The sequence below is a fragment of the Tursiops truncatus genome, chromosome 7 (genome assembly GCF_011762595.2).
Source record: "Tursiops truncatus isolate mTurTru1 chromosome 7, mTurTru1.mat.Y, whole genome shotgun sequence".
Lineage (NCBI taxonomy): Eukaryota > Metazoa > Chordata > Mammalia > Artiodactyla > Delphinidae > Tursiops > Tursiops truncatus.
The window spans coordinates 68,989,515-69,013,763 of NC_047040.1; the positions used below are offsets into that span (position 1 = coordinate 68,989,515).

Below are 24,249 nucleotides of genomic sequence, written 5' to 3' on the forward strand. Positions count from 1 at the left end.
TAGACACGTCATTAACATCTGTGTTGGGAATGATAATACCTACTTTACAGGGCTATAATGAAGACTGACAATATGTATGTGGAACACACTTGAGAGCTTAAAGCACAAAATAAATACAACTATTTAAACACCTTGAAATAACTTATATTGAATGCCTGAATAAATAGATATTTGTTTGGCAAATAAAGTTACTGTTCAGTAAATGTTACTTTCATCTCTCCCCCTTTGCTATTGCCTAAGCTACTATTGAAGGGCTCACTCTTTTCCAAAAATCACACATAGACACACAAACACACAGTAGATTTGCAAGGTCAGTATTTTCTCATGACATTCCGTCATAGCATTCATTACATTTTATTTGTAATTGATTATTTATTGCCTTCCTTACTTGACTTTAAGCTCTATGAAGACCAGGAGTATGTTTATTTTGTTCATCTTTGTCTTGTCAGGACCTGGCATTTTGAAGGCACTCATTGAATGAGCAAATCAATAAATAAATAAACACACACACACACACCCCCCACTCCAAAGCCCTGTCCCACTTCTTTGATTCATGATATTCTTCTATCCAGAAACAAATTATTTCACTAGATGATAGATAATGAATTATAATGAATATTCCCAGGGCAGGGCTGCTTAACAACCACATTTCTTCCCACTAAGATATAAACAATTAAAAACAGATGCCTCCTGAGAATTAGTTCTGACAGAAAGATCAAAAGGAAAAAAGGACTAAAAGAAAAGATGCAGACTGAACCCTGGGCAAGAGTAAACACATGCTCACCTTCTTGACAATTTTGCTCAAATCTACCCCATCTTTTAAAAAATGTCTCTGCCTTTTGTTCTGGTCAGTTCCCAAATTTGATTCCACTCAGTGCTTATAGAGGATCTGAGTCAGCACCAAATAAATCAGTAAAAATGACGGGAGAAGAGAATATCCAATGAGTGTCATGCTCTAGAGATGCTATGGAAAAACTTTCTGTGGGAAATGTCGCAAATCACTAAAGCACATTTGACCTGTGTATGTATTGCAGCATAGGGATTTGTCTCAGTATTCCTTGGAACCATAGCGCACAGCATTCTAGTGGAAGAATCATAGACTTTGGAATTAGGCAGATTGGAATCATATCTTAGCCACTTAGGAGCTCTGTGACCTTGGACAGGTGACTTAACCTTGTTAGGTGCTATTGCTTCAATTGTGAAATGAAAATAGCAACTCCTACGTGGTAAGAACCTGACACTGGTAATATAAATATATGAAGTTATTTTTTTCATTCATTTAATTAGGAACTTGCAGAAAATTCTAGAAAAGACTGTCTTTTAAATAAAATCATGCTACCTGAGTGAGGACTGGGCAAGTCCACCCCAGGATAAATAAATTATTGAAGTACTTTATGCAAGAGTGTTTTGTAGTTTATAAAATACTCTCCCTAGAAATCTTTCTCATCTAAGTTAATAGAACTCTGTGAGGAAAAGAACAGGTTATATTCCCTCTATTTTATAGAAATAACTGAAATTAGGTTAAGTGCCTTGGCTAAAGTTTCAGGAAAACTCATACAAATGGCCAAGCTGGGTCCAGAGTCCAAAGTCCAAAGTTCAAGGCTTTTGACCTAAGGCTCACCAATTTTTTCCCCCATATTAGGCCAGCTTCCAGAGAAGTTTCCAGAGCAGCAAACTTTGAAACCTCTTTTGGTTTCTCATTATGTGACTGCTCCTGCTTTCTTCCCTGTCTATGAAATTAAAGATATTAATATAATTTGATGTGGCATTAAGTGAGGTAGAGGGAGAACAAAAATTGCAGGAAGAGCTTACAATACATTATTCTGGTGGAAAGAGCCTCTGTTCTTCCCAGTCCTACCAGATCCAGTTCAAACTTTCCTTTCTCTTTTTCATGTCTTATCTCTTGTTTACAGTACTTTTTTGGTCGTCCTCACAGTCCCTGCTAGCTCTAAAAATCTATGATTCACCACTTTTTTCCTTGATACTTCTCTTGCCAAAAGGGAAGAAAACGATACATATTTTTGTGGCTGTGATGGAATTCTGAGGGGAGGTGGAATGAGGTACATTGTTGAGGAAAAACAGATTTAAGAGAAAGATAGGGAAACATTAAGACTAGATAAAAAGAAGGGGTGGCTGATCTTAATAACAGTTCCAGGTTGCTTTGTTTTCTGCCTTTAAGGAACAGAGCTCATTAAGGAATCGGTTCCATTTCAAGTTCCCTGACTCCTAAATCTTGATGTTAGACTTGGCAGATATTTCCTCTCCTTCCTTCTCACTATCCTCAAGCCCCTGATTTTACAGAAAAAGAAAAGGAAAGCCAGAGCGGGTATGTAACTCAAGCAAAGTTGCAGAGAACTTAAAGGAGCAGCAATTTTTCTTGTCTTTTGCCTCGAGAACTCCTCATTCTTACCCTCAAATAGTGTTAGAGAAAAAAGTTTAACAAACCAACAGTTAGTAAAGTCACAGGGAAAATTCCATGAGAGAATTTGAATTCTTTACATCAATTAAGAAGAAGAAAAAAAAAACCAGTTACTTGGTGTGCAGCCATGATTTCTCTTTATGCGAAGAATGAATGTTGCTATTCGAAAAACGCACTTTGCCAAATTCATACCTCCTTCAAAACTGATGGGTTCTATTTTAAATCCAGCCCAAATTATGTGGTTCTCAAAACTGTTTATGCATGGCAAAACCCCATTTCCTGTAAGTGAGTCAACTATCTGTAACATCATTCATAATGCTTCAAGCACTGCAAAAATAATTGTTTGGCTTAAATTAATTTTACAGTTCTATGGCTAACTGGGAAATTGAAATATCTCTGTGAGCTAGTTTTGGATTTTTTTTTAACTAAAGTAGTGATTTGGTTAAGCAATTTTTTTTTTAGTTATTTCTCCCATTTCAAATCACTTAAGCATAATCTTCTTAGTTTCAAAGTAAAATATTATACTCCTAGTGAATTCACAAATAAATGCTATTTTTTTTTTAAAGACGTAAGAAAGTATTTGAAAATGCCATTGGGATGTAGCCAGGCAATGTAGTTACATGCAGAAGAAAGGGGCAGACAATAGTGGCCAGACCTGAAATTGTATCTATTCCCTGGGAATGTCAGTCTCTAGGGTGTGAGATGCAGCTTCTGGTGCTGGAAGAAGCACCATAATAGAACAAAACATGCAGGAAACATGGTTGGTTGGAAGCAAAGGTGGTCATCCTGGACGTCATTTGGCATGAGGAGATCCAACTGAAGTTAAGATGGTGACTGGACAGGCAGTAAAGCACAGTGTCAGGAACTCCAGGCAGGCAGGTGAGCAGTTTCTCTGCATGTAGCAGAGCCCCAGACAATAGATAGAGGCAGAAATCTCCCATGGGAGACTAGCCTAGAGGAGTAGAGAGCAAAGCAGGTTACAAAGGCTGGGATTCAGACACGAAGGCAGGAGTAGGGTAAGTGTGGAAAGGGACACAGGGTTGAAGAATAAGGCAGAAGGCCAATTAGTCTACTTGATCTTCAAGGTCAGGAGCAAACCAGCAGCAGATGTGATTTGATCCTGTGTCCCCGAATAGAAGGCTTTACAGCTCTAAACCTCCCAGATTTAGATTCCCAGCTCTGGATGGTGGGCTAAGCCTGCTAGCCAACTGACTTAGCTAGAGAGGAGGGGCCTGGGGCTGTCCTGAGGCCATGCCTGGAATGAGCACTACAGTTTTACCACAGTAACTGGAAAATCGGGAGAGTGGAAGTCTCCCGTGCCCAACACTTCTACTGGCATTTAATGTTCTATGCCAAGGTTAACTCATGCGATATTTACTCTTGTCATCTACCCAAGCGTTTAGTATTCTACCTGAAAACTATTTGATCATGACAAGAAACAACAGTTAATGGTCTACTTTTGTAAACCTATCTTGGTAATACTATAATAGAGAAAAAATATGGAACTGAGTCTGCAAGGAGTAGGCTTTCTGGACCTGCAAGGGCTGGCTGTGGTATCACAGCCACCACCCAGTTTTGTTCTTGCCATGTTCATACTTGCAGGATGAGCTCAGTTTCCTTTCAGCCCCAGCTTTCTATATTTTCGTTCCGGAAGTCAAAGGGATAAACACTACTTAAGTATTTGGGGATTTCTCTTCTAGACAGTTCACGTGGCATTCATAACATTGAATGCTCAAATGAAAAACAAATGAAAAAAAATTTTTTTAAATGAAAAACCAAAAAAAAGGGCTTTGCCCTCAGTTGCTTCAGAAAGTCATTACAATCTATTACCTATTATCTATTAGGTAAATAGCCTACACTTCAAGTGCATTTATATAACTGTATTAAGAGACCATAATAAAGGAATATTACATTTCTATTGAGCCAACTTTTTAACAGGTATATGATTGAGTCTTTATTCCTTCTTTTTTTTTTAACAAAGAGAAGATATTAAGACTAAAAAAAAAAAAACCTGTGCTAAAGTTAAAAAGAGACCATTAAAACCCAGAAATAATGAGCTGAGACAGGCTCTTCTGTCAAATTGAAGAATGACTAATGAAAAGTTAGTACGTACAGCCCAAGCTCTCTCAAGCAGTAACATTTGCACCGTATTAAACATTCATGTTTATTGATCTTTAGTGTATATAGTTTGTGATGTCCAATGAGAAATATAAATATCTATGCCATAGAGATGCAAATACACCTGTGTTTTATAGACTTGTTCAATGGATAGTCGGTGAATTATGTAACTGAAGGTGATTAAATACCAAAACTTAAGACAAATTTCAAATTCATAAAAAGTTACCCACTTGAGAGTAAGAGGTTTGATAATTTGAACAAATGACAAATTGTGATTCACAAATATGCTTATTCTGTCCTTTTTATAACATTCATACTTTATATAGCAACCCATTCTCACAGGCATTTTTTCCTGGTAAATATATGCAACAAAGTACTTGCATATGTATTAAACTATGATACAAATATCTCTTTACATTTTCCTTAAAAGTTAGAACAAAAATTTCCTGCTAATTAAATATATAGCATTATATCTGTAAAATAGTTGAGTAACCTTATTGAACGTAACACGTTGAATAATTCTTCCAAACTAGGACCTAGAATAATTTGTCTAATTCTAACTTAGATTTATACAATGTAAACACAGAATAAAAGGTAGCAGATATATTTGTACCTATCTAGTGGACTGAAGGAAATAATCTTCTCTGGAGACATATTAAAATAATAAACATTTTATAACAATTCTGTGAACATGTAATTAATAAATAAAATTTTTCTAAATTCCCAAGCAAAGTAATTATATTAGCTTGGTGTTTTCTATGGTTTTTCAGCTTGAATCTCTACATCTATTTTTAATTATAATTTAATTGTTATTAATAGTGCCTTTGTTAAATGGAAACTTTCATTCATTTTTTATTTATTTCTTCCAGAAATATTTATTTACCTACTCTTTTTCAGGCATTGGGGGCTAGATAAGGCCACAATAAACAGGAATGAGCTATTACTCTCATCCTTAAGGGTCTCTCACTCAATCATGGCTTGATTTCAGAATTCTTCCATCTCCTAATACAATTTCCCTTTTGACTTTGCTAGGTACTATACAATTTAAGATATTTAATTTATATAGGTTTTTTCCCCCACCATTTCACAATATTTTTTGAAGGGATTAGTTTCAGACACCGTCTGAAAATTATTAGGCTATATTTGTTTTTTCATGAAAATTATTTTCAGAACCAAAATTTATGACTTCTTTTAAAATTACAGTTGTATTTATGTCATATGTGCAATATCTGAGAAAAACTGTAAAGATACTATAAGAAGCCAAAAATGTATTTTTAAAAAAAGATAAGATAAATCTCTCTTATGCTATTTGAGCTCTATTTACATTTGATTTTATTTAAAATAACTTTCATAAAGTCCCCCCAAATTTTACATTCTTCTCACTATCTCTGGCTAGACTTCTTTCCTTTACATATTTCTTATATACCTTTAGATTTTCTTTTTTTTATACTGTCTAATAGCTTTAACTTCATTCTTCAACACATATATACCTAAAACAGAGTCTGCTCACCATGCAACTCAGCAATAAATTCCAAACACAGAAAAAAATGCTTATTAAAATGTCATTAACCTTTGCTTCATTATAATGCTTCAATTATTTAATCAACTAGAAATAGAGATTATACAAAGTATTTAATTTAATGCCTTAAAGGTGTTAAAATAAATGACAATGTTTCATATGCGTTTGTATTGTGCAAATCATTCTTTTCACTTTTTAAATTTGAAAATTATTTATTGAGATCTTGCTGTGTGCCAGGCTCTATGGTAGCCAGTGAGAAGAATAGTAAAAATACTTACCCTATAAAGCTTACATTCTAGAGAAAAGAGGTCAACAATAAAAATAAATAAGTAAAACTTACAGTAGGTGTGACTTACTGCATTTCCTACCGTAATCATTCAGATGCTTCCCATGAACCATACTTGCTTTTAGCTTGGGGGTAGGGAGGTGGATGAGAAGGAAGAAGCCTGAAAAAAACTTGCCCTCATGGAGGGTTCAGACAATTAACATATATGATAGTGATACATGTTCTCACTTTTACTCAATTCCAGCTCCCAGTTTTACATAGATGCCGACCTTATTTAACCTCACCTAATGGCCTTTGGACTGAATTATTCAGAAAGGAAGGAAGGAAGGAGAGTTAAAAGGAGGTGTCTTATTTGTGCTGAACCCTTTGTAAATTCCAATTTTATTAGAAAAAGATTTGACTTCAGAGTGTGGAGATTTATTTTGGAGTGTGATATATAGCTGAACTGATAATTTTGTAATTATCATCTTCCTCCTAAGGAATGGTCATATTTTTCAGTTATCTTGTTTTCTTGTAGTATGTATTGAGTTCATGTCATAAACAGCTATATCAATAGTAATAGTTCTGTCTTTGTTCAGTGAAAACTCACACTACTCACATGTCATCATTAGACCATATCCTTTGAATACCTGAATTCCCCCATCCCCCTTCAGCTGATCAAATCCTGCTCATCTTTTAAGACTAGGCTCCCCAAAGGTTTTTGAACAATAAACGCACTTCCCAACACTTAGCCACCCAGGTAGAATTGTTCCACTTTTCCTTTGGGTGCCACTCTAATTCACTCACAGCTGCTGAAATGAAAATGTTATACTTTGGTGTTTACAGATTTGATCTCTTCCTAACCCTCACCTTTGCTCACCAGACTGAAAACCCTTCAATGGCAATTAACTGTCTTGTCTTTGCAGCTTCTAGTAAAAAGTACCTGGTCTTTACTAGGTACTTAATAAATGTTTCCTGATTAAATGAATAATGAGTTAATGAATAAATGTCGTTTACATAAGGTGGTAAATTGACAATCTCTTATTTTCCCTTCCTGTACTTAATGATTATATATTTCAAGACAACTAGTTCAATTTAGGCAGGTCGTTTTTGCCCACAGGCTAGGCCATAGGGGACTAAGTCTGAGGAAACCTCATTCTCATCTAATTATAAATAAATGAGCTGAAAATACCTATGAAGATTTTATTGAGCACCTGAAAGTTTCAAAATTTTATGCTATCCCTAAATAAAATTGGACTAGGACAAAGTGACCATGCTTTACATAAAAATAGATTTAGAAAACATAATAAATCCAGGTAACTGTTCTGACTATGAGGTTGGTGAACTCCTTGAAATATGATGGAAAAGGAAAATGCAGAGTAACAAACAACAGATACCTCTTTTGAGAAGGAAAGGGTTGGTGGGTAGACTCCTCAGAAGGCAGTGGCCTTTTAGGTTAACGTCTTTCAAAGACATTCTGTTCTCCACTGTGAGCATTAACTGGGCAGGGCATGGTTCCCAGATAGATGAAAGTGACTTATAGTATCTTAAAGCAATAAATAATAAGCTAATATTTATTATTTAGTATACTAGGCACTTTATAGCCATTATTATATTTATCCCCACAAAACCCTTTATTATCCTTGTATTTTATAGATGAGGAAACAGAGGCACAAAAAGTCTGGTAATTTGTCCAAGGTCAGATACCTCAGAATAAAAAAGCTAATAGTTGAATCCAAGATGTCAGTACATTCCTACCCACTATTCTGCTCCCAAACTTAAAATATAGCAAGAAAACTCTTCAGATGATGAAATTTTTAAAATACAGTTTCACATCCCTTGCAGTGATCTTGGAGGACCAAGGACTGACTTTAGATTTGCAGTGTTCTTGTATGTGTTTAGAATCACGGGAATGAGTCTCTGCTCTACAGCATCAGGGTAACTGAACCACCATTCGACTGGTGACTGTTTAACAGGACATGTTGAGATCTTTCATACAGAAACATAATGCTGCCTTTTTTTCCTTTCCATCTTATTTTACCATTCAGTAAAAATTGTCACCCTTTGGTACTTCTTATCAAGATATTTTGTATGCTGCTAATTTTCCCGACATTTATATGTAAAACATATCCCAGTGGAGGAATATACTAAATAATTAAAATCTATTTAGATTGCCTATGTTGTCTAACTCATGTAATGGAGATGTTTCTTAGGGCTAGTTATTTTTTTCTGAACAAAGTAATTTATTTGCACATGTTATTTTAATGAGTGATGATCAGGAAAGAAATATATCGTATGTTACTCTAGTCTAAGCATCATTTAGAAAAGACCAAATGCAAAAAAAAAAAAAAACCACCCAAAAACCAAAAACATAACTGAAGAAGGCTGAAAATTATTACTCATTCCTAAGGGCAATATTCAGATATGGGTGGCAGGCATTATGCCAGTATAACAGATGGACACATTAAGGCCCCTACTTGTTGGTATGAAATATTAATATGAGGACATGATTCCAAGCTGAGAACATAAAAACAAATTACTTTGGAGGTTAAGGGGATATGTTATCACTAATCCATCGCTGAGCTGAATTAGCCTTCAAAAATAAAAATCGCTCCCAATAACATGTTTAACCTAATGCTAAACTTATTTTAACCAGGTGGGGTTTTGGAGAGACTGTAGAAAGCTATTATAAATTTTCTGAACTCATCAAATATGGAATAAGAAGTTTGATACAGAAGATGATATATTGATCTGGGGATGCTAAAAATAAAGAGAGTGGAGATCTAGCCCTTAATGACCCTCAGAAGTAGAATCATGAAGTAATTTTATGGATGCAAAAATACTATGTTGTACTTCCTTAATCCTAAACCAATAATCCTTCTCATCCTTAATGTTACAAAGAATTAGTGGTCAAGGTCACTTATAAAATATTCTGCAATATATAATAAAGAAAAATAACCTGGATAAATTTCTCTTTAGATTTACCACAAAGGGTCTTCCCAAGGTTTTCCAAGAAAGAAAGCAGAACAGATTAATTGTATAAGCAATTTTAGGGGTTAATGAATTACCTTTTACCTTTCTGGACCTCAATTTCCTCAGGTGTGCATGTCCTGCTTCATGTTGGCAGAGCTAAAAAAATTCATTAAGAATTCTGCAAATATAACATTCTGTTTCAAGGTCTGCGCTAATGCTTTTAACTGGACTCGGCATCTGTGAAATTTCTGCCTTGTTCCTTAACTTTGGTCATGTCATTTAAACTCGCTGGGTCATATCTGTAAACCAGGTAGGAAAAATACAAGTCCTAACCATGTTACACAGAGATTCTGGAAAAGAGGTTAAAAAAAAAAAAAAAAGGTAAAAATGAAGGTGGAAAAACAGTAGCAAAGAAGCAACATATATGGCGTGATAATTGTTTTAAAATGAATTTTATGTGGAGAGGAGGCTATAGAAGAAGAAAATGTAATACATCAGTTTTAAGTTTTGAAAGAAAGTAATTTTGAACTTTAATAGTTTATTGCTATTAACAAATGAAAACTTTAAATTTTTAAGCCTCTGATAAGAATAACTGTTAGTTTTATTGGGAAAATATATTCCTTAAATAATCACACAATAAATCATTGTTGTAAACACCAGGCACAAGAGAATGATAAGGGAAAAGGAGAGAACTAGGATTTTTTTTTTTTTTGCGGTACGCGGGCCTCTCACTGTTGTGGCCTCTCCCATTGCGGAGCACAGGCTCCGGACGCGCAGGCCCAGCAGCCATGGCTCACAGGCCCAGCCGCTCCGCGGCATGTGGGATCTTCCCGGACCGGGGCACGAACCTGCGTCCCCTGCGTCGGCAGGTGGACTCTCAACCACTGCACCACCAGGGAAGCCCTAATTTTTTTTTTTTTAACTTGACAGATTGTTAGATTCAGATACTGTCTATAACCATAAAGAGACAATGCCATGAAGTCACCTCTTAATATCCAAAAGGATCTCATTTGCAGAACTCTAATTATATGCTTTCATCCAACAGTCAACATGCTGGGTTAGTTTTTCTAGTTTGCACTTTATAAACTTTGAACTCAGTTTTTACTTCTTTTTTTTCAAGAATAGTAGGTAAGCAGTCATATCTGGAAATTCAAGGGCACAACACAGGAAGCTGTTGACTCTTTGCAAAGGCATTTTTTTATCTGATAGACTTAAGCCATTTCATCCTAGCTTTACCATTAGTTAGAAAAAGCATAACCACCTTGTGTTCTAAGCCATGCAAATAAAACCATCACTGAGAAGGGTGTGTGTAAATTTCCATACCAAAAAGTACAGTATGAGGTGGTATAATTAAAACGTAAATGCCTACATACCTTAGAGCTGTTATCAGTTGCTGCTTACTAAATGGTACTGTTTATGTGTCTAGCACTTTCATGTAAGTCATTATATGATTTCATGCTGAAAACCAGCCACAAGGGAGTATTAACTGAGTTCTCAGATAAAGTAAGCAAGTTTCCTCAGATAATACGTGGCAGAGACCCAGCTCAAACCCTTGTCAGTTGTCCTTGCCTGGGAGGTGCTTATAACTTGCACATTTAAACTCAGTGAATATGCCACCTTTCATTTAGTGGCAGTCATTTAAATTACAAGCGTCTAAAATAGTTATGCTATGGAAAGTGACCTTGTGTTTCTGAGTCAGATAAGTGATAGCTGGAAGAAAGACCAAAGCTCTACCCTTATCTCAAATGTTAGCAATAGCAGTAGGATCTCCACAAGGACAAGCATTCTTTTCTATTACCACGGTCCCACTGGGCTGTGGTGGCACCAGTGTGGACACCCAACCGGAAGATGGATTCCAGAAGGGCTGAGTTTATGCTAAAATATTTAAATCAGACTTTACTGAGGGCCCAGGAATAGCAACATGGGCAAGACAAAGAAAGTAACATAGACACTGGAGAGCCAGTTTGGAAGATCCCGTTCCATTTGCCATTCTCCAGCAAGTTGCTTCTCCCCGGCAGAGGTCACCCTTCCCTGACCACCTGGCGATACTCTCGGCTTTCTCAAAGCCCGGCCCCAAGTGAGAAGGGCCCACAAAGAGACAAGTCTGCCTCCCATATTCTGACATCTGAGCTAAGGGCAGGCCTCTCTTCTCTGAGTAGCTAACACCAGAAATATCCATTACTTTATACTTTGCCTTCACACAGCAGCACAGAATCACCCCAGCGCCACGGCTGAGCCAGTTCAGAACACTACCCAGGACACCCACGCTCCAGTAAGAGATAGGCTCAGCGTTCATGCAACAGCATGTTACATACTGAAGGAGCTGTCTGTTACCCTATGAAACCCACACCCTTACAACTAAAGCCTGTCTCAATTACCTAACTCTTTAATTACATATCTGAGCAATATTTTAATAAAATTACCCACACTGTGAATCAATAATACATTTTAATTAAAATTTTGTAATCACAATGCAAAGGCAAAGTTTTCATTTTCACTTAAAATTGTTTTAAAGAAAATGAGATGCTGTTTTTTTTAACAACGACAGCTACTACTTCACAACAAAAACAACAGCTACAACAAAAATGTAAATAAATAAAAGGAAAGGAAAGTGCTTAAAGGGAAAAGAAGAGGAAAGCATACCTATTATACATCATGGGTTTTTAATATAAATTAGATGCATAAGGATGGCCTGGGTTGAATGTAAATAAAAATTACTGATCTGAGAGAAATCTCCTACTGAGCAAAAATATTTGAGCCTATAAAATTCAATAGTCAGTGGAAGTGATACTTCCAAATTGTAGAAAGAAAAGAGAAATGTTATTCCAATTCTATATTTTAAGTATGAAGCTGGCCGATTGCCTTGGTTTTATATAAGAATCATTCCGTTTTAACAGCAGACATCTTTGCAGAAACTCACATTTTGGAAAAATGGCCTCATACTTAGTTATTTCAAGAAGGTGAATCAGAGAATGAGCCATTGCCTGAAGAGTCACCTTTTAAGAAGTCTGACTACAGCCGCTTTAATTTTCTGTAACTTTGCAATATGTTTAAATCACAACTACTTGTAAAATAAAATTTGTATTTAGAACAAACAGCTCACGAAATCAAGATAGCTTTATCTGTTTTATCCTTCAGTTTCAGTATTGGAAGTATGATATAGACATTAAAACTGTGTGTTCATATGAAAAACACAAGTTTTTCATACTTGACTACTTCAAAGGCATAACACTTCTAACCTCGAATATTGCAGGTATCCTTTTATACACAAAGGTTAAACAGTCAGAGCTTGGGCGTGACTGTTTATGGGGGACATATTCTCTTCTGTCCCTCTGTCCCCTTTTTAATCCTGGTTGGTGGTCACCCAGCTATATGATGATTCCCAGGTGTTCCCAGCCTGGCTAAGTGGGAACAGCCTTCCCTTTGGACCTAGGGCTTCTGCTCTGCCCTGAATTCTCCTGGAGGCCAGAATGGCATGCTACTTTTGTTCCTCTTCTGATGTGGTAGTTACAAGGTAGTTACTTGCAGGGAGGTGAAAAAAACTTTCCAGCACAGATACCTCTAAGACCAGATACGTTCATAGGAAACGTTGAAATGGCAGAGAAATGCTTCAGAAATGTAAACTTCCAAACACAGAGAAAAACTTGTTTCCCCGATTCATAAATTTTGTGGCAATGAAATTTGGCATTGACTTTACTGAACGTGGGGAACACAATGTTCTGGCTACTTGCCACACAAGGATTATTCTTATACTTGGCATCCTCACCATTTTTTGGAAGTTACCCCCAAAGAGAATCAACTTCATCACAGGCAAACATATAGGTCAAGTTTATATGTCAGAAAGTCAATATTTTAGAAAGCTGTAACTAATGCCCACAGTGGGTGTCCATTGTTAAAGATGAGAACAAGTCTATCCTGTTTCGTTAACCAATACATTTCTGTGCTACAGCCCTACATTATAAATTGTGTTCACATAATTCAGAACTCCATCTATTAAATATCACTGAGACAAATGTACTTCAGTTACACACCCACCCACACCCTTTGTCTGCCATTGTCCACATAGAAACAGCCATAACTCAGCTATACAGTTTATGCAGTCACATTTTGGAGGGCTACCTTACCCCATCAGTATAAATATCATCATCATTTCATTGGTCCCATTTGTTTCATGCATGGTGCATTCAATGAAGCTTCGATTTTAAAACAGTTACACCAAAGACTGACAGTGGCAATGACACAAAAGAAACAGTTGGACAACTTGGAAATAATGATTATGGGTTTCTTCGTAGTGAAGTGTGAAGTCATAGAAATGGTAAACTAAGAGAGAGATGAGCTTTTGTTTTTTATATCCTTGCTTTTAAACATTCTAAAATATAATATCTTTGCAAATAACAATATTGGTACTGGGATTAATGGTAAATATTAAGAACATTTTATGCAGCTTCTGGCGTAATTCATCACTTTTATTACTAATTCTGCCATTACTAATCACAGCTGACTCATTGATTTTTCTCCAAACGATTCATTACTCTTCTTTAATATGGAACTCTTTAAGTGTGGTCTTATAATTGAGTTCTTTACAAATTGTTCATTACTCTGGAGTCTCGTTCCTTCAATGTTCTGGCTCAGATCCCTCATCTGTTAACTGAAGAGCCTGAATCTGATGAGTTCTAAAATGCTATCGTTCCATGACTTCTAAACCATTTGACATCAAAAGGTTTTTACGCCTTTCCCACCGGTAGACCATCTATTTATTCTTTTACACTGGTACAACTCTTTTAAGAAAAGGCTCTATTTTGTATTTTAGGTTTATATCAGAACTTGATGCACTTTATTCTTATTCCCTTGCACCTCCCTTTAGTGGATCAAAGCAAAAAGAAAAAGTTTAGGGCTGGGTATGAATTCCCCCAAAATGCATCTCTGCATAACTATTTTTATTCTTATTTGTAAATTTCCTACCCCAACACTATTTACTTCTTTCACTTATTTATTTTAGGCTGTGTACAGACTAAAATTTATCTAAAATAACTCACAAGACCTCACAACATCTATAAAAATGGTTCCTTTAACAGAGCTTTGGATATAAGAATTTCAAAGTGAACTTTATTTTTTTAAAAACACCAGATTTGAGTAGGACACATAAAAGTGGGGCACATAAAATGGTACTCAAGTTTGAGTAAAATTTTTAAAAAGGCATATTTTATTTTTAACCATACCTTCCACATTGCAATTTGTGATCAGTTTACTCTCTAATTAATATAGTTTGACATGTTTTTTTGTTTTTTTCAGATTTTTGATTTTGGACTCAAAGCATACATTTGTACCATAGCCCATAGTAGGTGGAATACCTAGTGCATTATGCTGCAAGGGGTAATTGCAACTTGAGGGAGAAAGTGGGATTCTTCTGATTGTCACCTGAACTGGGTTTCACTGTAGTTCTGGAGGAGGTGGACAGAGAGGCAGAAGAAAGGAGAGAGTTAAAGCCTTTGCAGAAATTCACAGAATGTAGGCAAGTGATTCAGATCAAGAGCACTGCCGTATTGGTAGAGAGATGGGAGAACCAACTGGAAAGAGTATAACCCAGCTCAAGTACTGCGAGGGGAAAAAACAGTCACAGCGCAGCTGCTGTGGAGCAGAGTACCTGGGTGGCACATACACTAGAAGTGTCCCTTGATCACTGCCCCCATCACAGACCTCACTTGGTTGTGGGCATGCAGGAGGATGAATAACTTAATTTTGACTCTTCTTTATATTTATTTCCAAAATTATTTTGTAGTATATGAGGGGAAAAAATTTATTTTAAAGACACTTCTTATAAATGTCCCTAAAATGACGTCTATATGAACCTAAGTAAATAACCTCAAATTATAATAATCTTAAAAAGCATTGTGTGAGTTATTTTTTATTAGTAAAAATCAAATGTCAAAAAGGGCTTCTGTCGAGAGTGGCACACGTAAGGTAGCTCGTTTGCTGTTCGTCTGGAATCAACATCGAGAGATCTCAGAAGCATAATTTTTTGGTATCTGGGCAGCTGGTGATCGTTGGTCCTGGTTGCCCCTGCTTTTTAGTCTGGAAAAGCAGAGTGTTTTTTTCCAGTCAGCTAGAATGGTAATGTAGAGTTTTTCCAAACATGCGTGTTGTCACAGGTTTTGTAATTTCTAGAGCTCTAGCAATAAATTTTTTGACGAAAAAAAAAAAAAGAATCAAATGTCATGTTAATTAACCACAGAAACAGATCCCACAGTTAAGGCAATAAGCCAATTTTCAGAATGCTTTTTAATGTAAAACTGTTCCGCTAGGGAATTAATATGTCCTTTGTAATTTTTAATAACTTATGAAGCTATTTGAATATCAAAAAACCCACCTGTTTTCTGTAACAGATTGATAATTAGGAAGAGATCTTGGAAGATGTAATTTTATTTATCAGCTTATATTCAATTCACAGCTGACTTTACATTGATTTTCCTTCAAATGATTCATTAGGATTCTTTAATATAGAGCTCTTTAATTGTAGTCTTGTAACTGAGTTCTTTAGAAATTGTCTATTACTCTGGAATCTAGTTCCTTAAATTCTCTGGCTCTTAATGCTTAAGTTACGTTAGGAAATGTTCCTTTTGTTTCCACCAGTATTCACTCTACACCCTAATCAGTCTCTAGATATCTCTTGGGTATGTAGCTGAGATATGTCTTGTTATGTTAAAAAAAAAAAGGAAGTGCAAAATTCTTGAATATGGTGTCTTTGCAGAAGAAAGTGTCAAAGCACTCCGTATTATTTTTTCTGCACATATATATGTCTTATCAAAATAATTTAAAATTCTTTTCACAAGATGATACAGAGTTTGAAGGTTGAAATCTAATACTTTGTACAATGCATACACTTTTAAATAGTTGCTTCCCATAATATAAAGATAATTTTGCTCATGATTTGAGGCATCTTCGAGACATCTGTCTATGCAATGTTTCCTCCTACTTTTAAGGATATTCAAAATAAATTACCATATTCTTTAGATTAGGTGGACTATTATTCAAAGAAAATGGATTTATTAAAATAATTATATATCTCCACACAGACATACTTCCCCCACTCTTGTTTGGGAATTTAAAATCAAAACAACAAATTAATCTGCAAAACTTTTCACCATCAAACTTACTATGAACCTGCTAAGGTCAGGTGAACCAGCTCATTAAGGGCAAGGGCTGTACCTGAGTCTTACTCATTTTTTTTTTTTATTAAATTTTTTTTGGGGGGGCTCCGTTTGGTCTTTGTTGCTGCGCGCACGCTTTCTCTAGCTGCAGCAAGCCGGGCTGCTCCTCATTGCTGTGGGCGGGCTTTTCATTGCAGTGGCTTCTCTTGTTGCCGAGCACGGGCCCTAGGCACGCGGGCTCAGTAGTTGTGGCACACAGGCCCTAGAGCATGCGGGCTTCAGTAGTTGCAGCATGTGGGCTCAGTAATTGCGGCGTGTGGGCTCAGTAGTTACAGCGTGTGGGCTGTAGGGTGCAAGCTCAGTAGTTGTTGTACACGGGCTTAATTGCTCGGCGGCATGTGGGATCTTCCCGGACCAGGGCTCAAACCTGTGTCCCCTGCATTGGCAGGTGGATTCTTAACCACTGCGCCACCAGGGAAGTCCTTACTCATCTTTAAATACATCTTTGTGACAGTGCCTGGCAAATAGAAAGGTCTAATAACCTGTTTGCTGAATGAATGAACTAACTACTCTAACTTCACCTAATTGCATGTAATAGCTTGCTCTCCTTCATTATGATTGCAGTTATATAAAGGGTGTTTTATTCATTTTCTGAGTATATTTGAATACGCATCTAGGCTAACAATAGAAATTTAAATTTTAATCATTGCTTCTTCAGTTTGGAGCCTGGAGAGATGAAGGGTCACAGTGTAAGGGTTTGCTACATGTTAACCTTTGCCTATATCATGCATTCACCTATTAATATTTAATGAGCACCTACAGTGTACGAAGTTGTGTGCTAGGCACTGAGAAACGAGTACTTAAAAATATTTCAAATGTTTCTTTTTGCCTCCAGGAACTTTAAGTTTAGCAGTCACATGATTCCTATCTTGGATTAAAATAGACTTTTATTGTTTCTAATTATTTAATCATCTTCCTGTAGAAGAATTAAGTATGCTTGTCACATTGATGTTGAGTTTAACCATATGTTTTAGGCTAATGAAATATGAGTGTAAGTGATATATGTTGCATTTGAACAAAAGTTTTAAAAGGCATTGCGTGGTTCAGTCATTGAATTTTCCTCTGCCATGAGAACAATGTGCCCCAAATAGTGACAGCCCCTTTATCCTGGATCCTGGAATAAAGAAGGATCTAGGAACAGAGCCAATGACAACCCACAGCTACCTTAGTCTATATTAGTAGGAGCAAAAACTAAGGCATTTTTTGAGTAGGTTACTGAGATTTGGAAACTTGCTTTATCCACAGTGTAGTCTTCGAAATGTGACTAATATACATGGACAAAGTTCAACAATAGCTTCCCAGGTAATTTTAATGTCAGAAAATTATTCTCACAAAGTGGCTTTCTGCCTTAAAAAATGTAGAAATTTCTACTGATTACATTGAAAAATAAAAGCTAGATCTGTCTGACTCCATGATTTATCTACTGTACCAAATTCCCTTTAATGTAATACTAATGATAATTGCTGTAATAGGACTATGAGATGACATCTATCAGACACACTCTTTGACTTTATTACACTTTCATACTTCATCTTCCCAACACTTATACATGGAAGGCATTTTTATTTGCCCAAAATCACGTCTGTCTTCACTCTTACCCACTTCTCATTCTTGTTTCTTACCTGCTTTTCAAACAGTTTTGGCAGTAAAAGTCTATAAAGGTACTGTGATACAAAGGAAAGGGTTCTGAAGACAGAAGACCTGTTTCACTCTCCGTTACTAGCTATGTGAGTTTAAGGGCATCACTTAACTTACTTATCACTCAGGTTACTGATCCATAAGATGAGTTTGATGCAGGCTCAAAACAAGAAATATACATGAAAGGTCTTTATAAATTATGAGGTACAAAGATGTATGATATGTCACAGTTATATAGAAAGAATGATCTTCCCTCTTTTGATCATTAACTTTGTAGGTCAACAGCAGTTATCCACAGACTTCTCATGGTTTGACCAGAAATATCCCCTCTGTGGATTCACTCTTTACTGCCAACCTTTTTTTCCCACTCTGCATACTCCATTTCCCAGTCACCAGTGATCAAAAGAAAAAAACAGAGACAGAAAAATAGACAGTCAGAAATGTAAAGAGGCCTAGGCAGCTTTATTTATAATAGTCACTATCAGTTAGGAAGAGAGAGCCTGTGGTAACCAAGCTCATATATCCAGGAATTTAACCTTTCCTTGTCAATGACATAATAACTTTTTTATATCAGATATATTTTGCAAAGATTAGGCAAAGGTTGCTTTTTAAGCGACTGCAGCAGGTTGCATTTTCCAAAGACAGCTGTACCAATATCTCCCCTATCTCTCATCTCTTGCCACTGTCCTATCAAAAGAGAGAGCCTATTTCTTTACTCCTTTAAATATAGGTGGACCCTGTGGCCTCTTTGACCAATAGAACATGAAAGAAATAATGCTATCCTAGTTCCAGGCTTAGGCTTTCATTGGCCTGGCAGCTTCCCCTTTCTGCCTCCTGTAAAGCTCACAACTGAACATTCATTCTTGGGATGCTTCCTCTAGAAACTAAGGCACGATTCTCAGAGAAGCCCAAGCTACTTGAAGGTCCATGTAAGCATTCCAGTCAGTAGCTCTACTTAAGCCCTCAATCATCAGCCAGCTTCAACTGCCAGCCATGTAAAGTGCACCATCTTGGATAGCCAGTCCAGTCCAGCCTTCAGATGACTGCAACGACAACCGAAATCTCACTGAAACATGAAGGAAACTAAGCTTGAACAAGTCAGCTCAGAACTTAACCTACAGAACGATGCAAAATAATAAAAAATTATTTATTTGTTGGGGTGGTTCGCTACATAGCAATAGCTACCAGAACACTATCTACTGCCTGATTTTCCAGACGTGATTGTCCTTTGTTTCATTCTATAAATCCATTAATACAATTTAACTAAAACCAACATGATTTTTAAAATCATTTAGTGATTTCATTGTATTGATGCTATGTGTTTTTAAAATTCTATAAACTAACTTTAAAATGAAGACATTATTTCACGTTTTGAAGCTTACTGTAAAAATTTTTAGGAAGAGATGGAACTAGCATGCGAAGACAAAACATATTGAATTTTTATTCAGTTATTTGCGTGGGGATTTGGGGATCTAAACTGAATTTATTTTAAAAATAATGGATTTTGAAGACTCAGTAAGACAGGTTTTCAAGTATCAGTTTTCTTGCATTTTAAATAATGTATCATAGCTGGTAAATTGCAACCAGGTGTTACCCACTGATTTCCTCTTTTGTGGGGATCTTCTTTTTTCCCCAAATGAAAAATACCTTTCTTCTTTTTTATAATTATAAAAGTAATACACACTCATTATTGAGAATTCCAGCATAGACTGTAAAAAAAAGTAGAGGTAAGAGTCATTTTAATATTCACATCCCAAAGATAGTGTTAGATAATCAAGTGTCTTTGGCAAGTTATTTCATCTCTCTGTGATTCAATTTCATCTACAAAATCAAAATAATAATAATTCTTAGGCTTTCTGTGGAACTACATAAAATGATACATGCAGAATACATATAACAGAGTCTGGAATAAAATAAGTATTCAGTGTTAGTTTTAATTAGTAACAGTTTGATGTATAAGTGTGTTTCCTTCCAGATTTCTATTCTAAGCGTGCATAATTACATGTATACATTTTTAGCAAAACTTTGTGGAATCATAAATGCTTAGTTTTCAAGCTAATTTTTTTAACTCTTCACTATATCATAGGGATATAGTTTTACAACAATACATAGAAATATGCCTCATTTCTCCTTATAACCACATTGTATTCTAATTTACAAAAACATATGTAAAATATACCCAGAGTTCTATTTTAATTATTTTTTTCTTTTTTTACAATTTGAGCTATTATATAAAACACTGCAATGAACATTCTTATTTTAAAAAGTATCTCACACATAGGATTCTATAAACAAGAAAACCAGAAAAAATAGTATCTTAAAATATATGGAACTTTTTACTCAAATAGATCAGAATATTTTATGATCATATGGCATATGCTTTATTAACTCTAAACCCTTATAGAAACCATGAGTCTGCTCATCTACATGCAGATAAAATTCTAATAAAACCAATATGTAGGACCACAAAAACTCGAAAAATCAAAAACCTAAACTCCCCATAATATTATCAGGCTCCGTAAATAATCAAGTTTAGTTAAGGACTTTGGGTGCCTGTATTATGTTCAGCATGTCATGAAGAGAACCTTTATTTCATTATGTCATGTAAAATTCTAATCAAAGACTAAGTAAGTTCCAAACATATGTGAATATCTGAAGACAGAATTTGGGTAAAGAATATCAACCATAGATACTGACACATTGAATGAAACTGAGGTATTAGCATGCTAACATTGAACTGACATAAAGATTAATACAAAATGTCAGAGAGTGAGTTATTTAATTGGTATTAACCCCAAGTAAATTTCACACAGCGGGACCAACCTGCCCGTCTTATCTCTTCTTCTCTGCTCCTTTAAGCAGGATATTCAAACACTAACAGTGATAGAGCCAAGAGGTTTGGCTTGATGGAGGAGAGGAAGGGAAGAATTTGACTCCAATAGTTTCATTAGCCCCTGATCTCAATCCTCCTACAAATACATGTAAGATCCCTGTAGAAACATCAAGCTTGCTATGAAAACACAGCTCTGACCAGTTTCCTATTCCTCGCCTTCTAACCAAGTTCCTCTCATTTGACAATTCTGGATTCCCCACTGACTGCTAGATGTTTGGGCAACTTTCACATAATAAATCTTTTACATGGAGTCATGTGGACGCATGTATGAAATGTTTTACCAGAAGCTTTTGGCTTCTTAGATTCATATGAAGTCTTCTTTTTCTAGAAGGGTTGTAGACAAATACATGCATAAATAAAGTATATCCCCTATGGTACACTGAATGATGGCCCTGGAAAGAGGTCTATGCCCTAAACCCCAGAACCTGTGAATGTATTACTTTACACTGCAAAAGGGACTCTGCAGGTATGATTAGGTTAAGGATCTTGAGATGGGTAGATTCTTCTGGATTTTCCATGTGGGCCCAATGTCATCACAAGGGTCTTTATAAAATTGGGGCAGGAATGTCACAGTCAGTGAAGGTGATGTGACCCCAGAAGCAGAGGGAAGGAAGAGAGTGTGAAGACGATGTGACATTAATTGCTTGAAAATGGAGGAAGGGGTTATGAACCAAGGAATGCAGATGACCTCTAGAAGCTGTAAAAAACAAAAAAACGTATTCATCCCTAGAGCCTCCAGAATGCAGCCCTGCCAGCCCATTTTGGATTTCTGACCTCCAGAACTGTAAAATAATTAATTCATATTGTTTTAACTTACTAGGTTTGTAATAATTTGTTGTAGCAGCAATAGGAAACTAATACACTCCCAGTGAGGTATGTCACGACAAAGAATTGCATAGCTCATTTCTTCACAGTAAAGTAGCCAAATATGTAAAGTTTAAGAAGAGTATGACTAGCTAGAGACACTTGTCATAGAAATATTCACGTGCTGAATTCTGATAAGAACACAAGCGTGGTTATATTTTATACCTCTCTTTGTAATCCTCACTCATTTCCCGCAGTGTTCACGCATAAGTTCATTCTAGTTGTATCCTTCCAAAATGACACAAAAGGGTATGGAGTAAACTACATCTTACTTTTACTGCTTTTTGTCACAATGATTTTGAACTATCTCTGTAGCTATGCCAAGGATGAAGCGACTTGTTTCTTGAAGTTAGGATCCCTAAGTCACTGATAACCCATATTCCCTAAATCTTATAAAGAAGTACACCGGGGGTGTGTAAGCAAATGCAACTAACATAGTTACTTCAGATCCAACTCTACTATGAGTTATAGCCATGCAGTTTCTGGTAGAACCTACTATTGGAAGTTTATTTATTCATTAAACTTGAATCAAAACCTTTGTGCAGAAGGGTTATGTGGTTTTAATAAACATAAACAAGCCAAGAGTGGCATAATTTCATTTTATACTCAAATTGGGAAGTTATCTTATACAGGAATAACACAAGAGAATCCTGTGAAATAGACTATCAGTGTACACTGGAATAATAAAGTACAGAATCCTTTTAAAAGTGCTGAGGAGATTCAGATTAAAAGGTAACTGGAGCCCTTTGGGATTGTCTGTTACATTGCCCTTGACTCCCTAGATTCCTGCAAAGAGAAGAGAAAAGTTACGATTCTTAAATTGTGTTTTTTAGATGAAGGCAACATGTATCTTTCTCACTGCTGGGTCCAAGGAACTATGAGAATGAGGTATCTAACATGGCCAGTTAATGTCTTCATTTTAGACTTTCTTTTGTCACTTCTTTTGTCTTGTTAGGAAGATTTGTATTTAAAAGGTTAATTACTCTTTGTCATACTTTTCCATTGGTTCCATAGTGCTCATAACAACTCTTAGAATAATTATGAAATGTAAAATTCACAATCTGTACCAAGAATTTAGTAATTAAAAACCCAAGCTGTAAAGTGGTAGTGAATAAAGAAAAATACTCAGGAGAACGAGGATTGCCAATCTTCCATGTTGAGGCTTAAAGGTGATTTTTAGTCTTTATATGTTGACATAAGGAATCTTTCCAATGCTGGAAATTTTTTCAAATGTTAAAAATGCCACAAGGGTTTAGATTATTGCATGAATAATGAGCAAAGGAATTAAAACATACCAAGGATACTATACAAAATGATATAACAACCCAGTTATGTCATCTCAGAAATAAGGGGATCAATCCTTTTAAACGTATCATAATTAGATTCATTAAACCCTTCTTGATGTCCTTTGTAATTTCATCCTGTACATCTTGAAGTAACAAATTTCTTAAATATACTAATAATTATGAATAAAACTATGCTTTGTTTTAGTTTCAATTTTAAGAATTCCTTTTTGTAACATTAGGAGGAACTCTCTTGTTCTAATTAAGACCTTTGAGGAGACCCAATAAATAGCACCTCCTTCCCTACCACACACCAAACATTAAACTAGTGGAAAAATATGATAAAAGCGTGCAATTCCTGGAACAAAACTTCACCTTTACTACTCAAAAAAATGTCTCGAATAGCATTTTCTGGTTATATTTTTGGGAGGTTTAGACTTCCTAATATTAAACCCCAGAATACAACAGCCTTATCTACTCAGTTAGAGACATGAGAGAAGAAAGTGTGCTCCCTTTGGTCAGGCTTATTCTTAAGAGGTAAAAAGAAGAGCTGAGTCAAACATTCCCAACATACTGTCCCAATTCTGCCAACCAGATAAATCACACTACCTTCCCAAGGGCAAGGTGACCAAAGGGATGGAGAGGGGTCGGGAGTATTATGCGAATCTAGCTTTCTGGACATGAAACATCTGGAAAGAAAAGAAGCAGCATTTCCCCACTAACTGGACTCACAGATTCTTTCCAATACACCTAATATGCAGTCCTTCTGTTTATCTATTTTTATAAACCTTGAGAATAGTCCGTTAATCTTTAATTTTCCAGATAAGGGGTATATCTGTAAGATGTATACTTCCTAAGAAAGTTTGGCCTGTTGCTCATTTTAATTGCATATCTGGGGAACTTGTCTATCACTCATGCACTTCCTGATGTCTAGTTAAGAAGGGTAACTCTTTATATTATCCTGGGAATGGATTAACCCTATACTTTTTACAGACCTTTTGTTTCTAGTGAGTTTCCAATACCTTTCCTAAGGATGTGCTCAGAAATGTTGTTGGTCTACTCAACAGGA

The 24,249-nt window shown here is 35.9% G+C and overlaps 1 protein-coding gene and 1 non-coding gene across 2 annotated transcripts in view; both read left to right on the forward strand.

The window, feature by feature from the left end:
- LOC141279045 (voltage-gated inwardly rectifying potassium channel KCNH7-like) overlaps positions 1–24,249 on the forward strand; it is a 141,148-nt gene that overhangs the window by 65,358 nt on the left and 51,541 nt on the right. The gene's annotated exons all lie outside the window — the stretch shown is intronic.
- On the forward strand, positions 15,222–15,356 carry LOC117313075 (U11 spliceosomal RNA). The gene has a single exon (XR_004527537.1). It is a non-coding gene; the product is annotated as a U11 spliceosomal RNA (small nuclear RNA).